The sequence below is a fragment of the Heloderma suspectum genome, chromosome 2 (genome assembly GCF_057233095.1).
Source record: "Heloderma suspectum isolate Gila_16-S chromosome 2, 16-S_ref, whole genome shotgun sequence".
Taxonomy (NCBI): Eukaryota; Metazoa; Chordata; class Lepidosauria; order Squamata; family Helodermatidae; genus Heloderma; species Heloderma suspectum.
Window position 1 is genome coordinate 67,776,877 of NC_139459.1, and position 5,276 is coordinate 67,782,152.

A 5,276-nucleotide genomic window follows, 5' to 3' on the forward strand; every position below is an offset into this window, starting at 1 on the left:
CTGCACTGAGCAGGGGGTTGGACTCGATGGTCTTATAGGCCCCTTCCAATCCTATTATTATATGATTCTAAATTGGGGGGACAATTTCACCAAATTTCTCCAGTGGGGGAAGACATTCTCCAACAGTTTCTCACAGATAGGGCTCAATGTTGGCAGGGATTGTAGCACAGGTTCTTCCTTTTTCCCTAAGGGGTTTTGGTTTATTGCACTGCTTCTGTAGGTGGCAACAGCATCAACTGTGTTGTGGCTTCCACTTTTTTGAGGCAGAATTTTGAATTTCTTTTTTGGTGGTATTTTTGAGGTTACACTGAGAGGTGGCCGAGGGTGCTGTGTGTGTTTACTCTCTATTGCACATCTTTCCATTGCTCTGCAGACTCCCAGGCCACTTGCACTTTCTGAACTAAAAAAGCCCCATAGGAGGAATGACCTCATTTTTTTTGGCGCACAGGGGTCATGCTAATCTTCTCTGTATTGTTCCAATTTTAGTATAGTATGTGCTGCTGAAGTGAGCACTGAACTGCCTCATGATGTCTTCCTCATGATGGCTTTAACTGAAGTGTGGGAAGCTGAGGAGGCTACAGGCTGCCACAGAGATTACTGTACAAGGACAGACAGGACACTCACACAGACTACTCAGCCACCTCATAAGTAAGGTAAGTACAAGAACCCTGAACCCAACCCACGAGAATTTCTCTAAATTTCTCCTCCTTTGAATTGCTTTTTGAAAGCAATTTCTTTTCCATGAAATTGCATGAGAATGGTCAGAAAAAAAATGTGGGAGAAATTTTTGGTACAGCATTATACAAAATGTTCAGGTTATTCCATCCACTAGTCACCTCAAGTAGACACAAGCTCACAACAAAGTAATTTGAGCCATTAGAACCAGCAAGTATTATTGTCTTTGGAAAAGAGTGCATGCTTGAAATGCAACTGGATAAATTCATATGCTTGGATCCTAACTTTCCTTTTGTGAATGGAACAGAGTTAGTGTTCATGGAACAAGAACTGCCTCCCCTTTTCCTCTTCAGTCCCTTGTGCTCTCTCCCCCTGCCCCAATTCTTTTTTTTTGCTGCTGTAGTTTAGGGGAGCTTTGGGAATGGTGTGGGATATGGTGCTGGGGACTGCAGATCAAGGGAGAGTTGACAGAAATGCTCCCTTTCCTAATCCTTACGTAAACAGAGGAGCCATATTTTCAGCACCCAAGATGTTTTCGCATTTCCATGTTTGTCACCATTTTCATGCTGCCTCCCCAGTCTTTTTCTTCCTCATAATGTCTGACAGGCCCAGATATTTAAAGTAGTAGTAATGAGGGGAAATGGTAAGTTTTTATTTGTACTTTTTTTTTTTGAAAAACAAAACAAAACTTGCAATGGTTTCAGCAGGAATATTATGATCATGGGCACAATTATTTTCTAATATTAGAAGGAGGTTTATGGGGAAACTGTTTCATGTTCCCCCTCACTCCCGTAGTCGCCTGTGTCCCCCTCCCCACAAAAGCCTCTCTAGAGGTTCAGAAGGCCTTCTGGAACAATGGGACATGAGACATGGCAGGCTGCTAGGGGAGGGGGGAATTAGCCCAAATTCGGCTTGGATCTTAAGATAAGTTAACTTCATGGAGCAAGAGTTTCCCATGACCTCCTCCCCCCATGAGCCCTATGTCCCATTCCCCATTGTTCTGAAGACCCCCACCCCCACCCCCTGGAAAGGCATGAAAAGGCAGGATGGAGAAAGGGATAGAAAGCTTTCTTTCTGTCAACTTCCTTAAATTAAGGTATTTTAGGATGCAAACTTTTGTGTCTTATCTTCAATTTCATTTTTGACTGAGAATGACAAGGGAGCAAAACTAAAAACAACAACAAAAATTGCTGTGGTGTATATCAGGTGTGTTCCATAGCCTTTTTGAACATTCAGCCCCCCCAATCAGGCTGATTGGGGGTTACTACATGATGTCTGAACCTGGACACTATAGGTTAATTGTGGGTTAAACAACCCACAGTTAACCCAACTACTAATGATAGGTTAACTGTGGGTTGTTTAACCTATGATTAATCTGTAGTGTCTGGATTCAGATGTCATGTAGCAACCCCTGATCAGCACATTTGGGGGTTAAATATTCAAAATGGCCACATAATGTGGCTGGCTTGTGCTGCAGCAAATTGTGGGTTAATTAACCCATGATTTGTCACTGCTGCATGTGAACCAGGTCTTTGTGACATGGATTCCAATGAACTGAAATCACATTAAATTAAAGTACTCTAGTTAAACTGATGTGTAGAGCAGGTATAAATGGTTAGCATCCCTTTGAAATATTGATTTTCCTTCCCAGATTTAAAGCTGAAATACATACATAATGATCTTGAAGAACAGAGATTTTTATGTAGAAGTGTGAAGGAAAATATTAGGAATGTTAAAACCTCATAATGCAATCTAGTTAAATGGAGGCTGATTCACCATCTGCCCTTCCTCAATATGCATTGTGCCATGTTCACCTCACAACTGACAAATAAGTTGGATCAGCCTAAACTACCACTGGCTTACTGGGTCTTTGAGGGAAATGCCATGCTGAGGTAAATTATTGCCATGTCATTCAGAAAAGCAGAAGAAAATCATAACAGAACAGAGTTAAACTCATTAAGTGCACCGTCCTATGCAAGTTTTGATAGAAAAAAAGCTCTACGGATCCCAGCATCTTGGCTGGGGAATGTTGGGAATTGTAGGATTTTTTTCTGTGATAACATGCATAGGATTGTGTCCTAAACTGTTTAAGAATTGAAATAAAATGCTTTATAAACAGAGTAGAATGTGGATGAGTTTAAGTGCTTATTCTGAAAATAAGATAATAAACTCCATAGATACAAGAAATTATTCAGAATAAAATACACAATTTGAGAATGCATGTCCTGAAAACAAGAAGGGTGTAAACAAGATTATATCATCATAAAAGCCCAGCGTATTAATGCTGGGAATTGTGAAAATTTTTTGCAAGTCTCTAGGGGGAGAAGCTAAACTAGGGCATGTTTCTTTATTATCATTTCATGATGCCTTTAGTGAATTTTGAAGCATTAGACACTGTACAACAAACAATGTGAAGAATGTATCCAATATGCCTACCAGCACTCTTATATTTAAGACAATCTAATTCAATCTATACATTGCCTTTTCAATGATCAAATAGATGACACAGCCATCAGTATGTTAATATATGTAGGGTTTTTAATCTGAATCTTCATTTAGTTTCAGATCAAATCTTTGTTTCCTTTTCCATTTTCTTTTTAGTCCCAGGTTAAAAATTCTCTTTATCAGGCTTTTAAACATTTTAACATTGTAATTTAATGTTTTAAAATTAATACTTTAATATTTTACAATTTAAGTTGCTTTTAAAATGACTTGATCCGTTTTTGTTTGGCTTGCTGGCTGAAGCATTGTTGTTTAATTTGCTTTTTTAAAAATCTATTTTTATTTTTATAAATGAAATAAACACTACCAACAACATAATCAGAATCTTCAGTTTCCAACAGTATTCTGAGGAAAAGAAAAAAGGGAGGATAGCAAAGAAGGAAGAGAAAAAAAGGAAGAAAAAAGGAAGAGAAAAAAAGGAAGGAAAAAAAGCATTATATTAAACTTCAATAAGAACAAACCAAATATCCAAATATATATCCAATTGCAGATTATACCTGTACAGCACTCTTCCAAACATTGCAAGCATTATTAAATCTTCAATCCGCTACACCACAAATGGTGAATCTTATCTTTCAGTATTATAACCTCAGTCTTATAGCAAAGGAATGGGAGCAAACAATCCATTTCCACTGGCCATATATTACCATTCAGTTAACATGTATTAATAAACATTAAAGGTTTAGCCAACAAGAAATAGTAATAATAATAATAATCAAAAGAAAAAAAAGTTTACAAAAAAGATAAAAAGTAAAAAACAAAAGCAAATCATTTGTATATTTTAAGTAATATCATATCTAAAAATATATTTATATGTGTACACACATATACTCACACCAATAGGCATTTTATTACAATATAACACAAAAAAGGAGAAAGAACACAAAAATATGCAAACATTTACTGTGGCATACTGCCTAGAGTACTGCCTACCTGTTATCAGCTATAGCCCAAACAGCACTTCAAAACAAACACAAAACAGTAAAGATGGCTAAGCTCCAACTCCAGAGGCTGAGAAAGTTGGTTCCCTTGTTTTAATTTTAATACCATTAAAAAATGATTCTTCAGCATCAACATCCAAAAATCTTTTCATCTGGCCTGCAAAAAGATTGTAAAATGTAGCCAGATATTTAATATGATATTGCAGGTTAATTTGCTTTGCCAAACTTCTTGCCTTGGTGAATTGCCTTCTATTGTCTAGGGATGTACGAAACGACTTACCTGTTTCGTTTCATGACATCTGTGGTGGGGGGGAGGTGCTCCGTCCCTCCCCCTGAAATCCTGGCTGGCCGGCTCCACTCTGCGGTGACTCCACGGAGCCGCCAGCCGGGGCCGCCTGCAGTGACATCTGGCTGCTGCTGGGCTGCGCAGGGATGCAAATGGTGGCCGCTGTAGCCGCTGCCATTTGCGTCCCATTTTTCGCCGTGATAGGCTACATAAATATTTATGTAGCCTACCACGGCGAAAAAAAGGGAACACAAATGGTGGCGGCTATGGTGGCCGCCATTTGCGTTCCCTTTTTTTGCTGTGATAGGCTACGGAAATATTTACATAGCCTATCATGGTGAAAAAAAGGGAATACAAATCGTGGCGGCTATGGCGGCTGCCATTTGCGTTCCCTTTTTTTCCCCGTGATAGGCTACATAAATATTTATGTAGCCTATCACGGCCTCCACAGGGATGCAAATGGTGTCCCTGCATTAGCCGTGATAGGCTAAGTATTTACGTAGCCTATCACGGTGAAAAATCATGAAACGAATGGCGGCCGCAGACGCGGCCACCATTCGCAAAGCAGCGCGAATGGCATCAGATAGGTGCTCCATTTCGCACACCTTTCGCAGGGTGCTGGGGTGGGGAGGCTTTGTTCTGCCATGGATTTTGGGGGGCCGAATGGACTGGCATTTGGCCTCATTGAGATCCGTGGCGGAATTCTCCGCCATCCCTACTTTTGTCAGCAATTTCTTTAGTATAATCAGGAAAGAGCATAATCTTGTCATTTGCTGGTCCCCAACAAAGCTCACCTCATTCTCTTGCCAGATGCATAAGATAATTTTTTGTAGAGACTTGTGAAAATTGAACAATATCAGTCCCAAAAGCCC

The 5,276-nt window shown here is 39.6% G+C and overlaps 1 pseudogene; it reads right to left on the reverse strand.

Moving 5' to 3' along the window:
- Positions 1–412: 412 nt before the first annotated feature.
- On the reverse strand, positions 413–513 carry LOC146352326 (U6 spliceosomal RNA; annotated as a pseudogene).
- Positions 514–5,276: the final 4,763 nt, after the last annotated feature.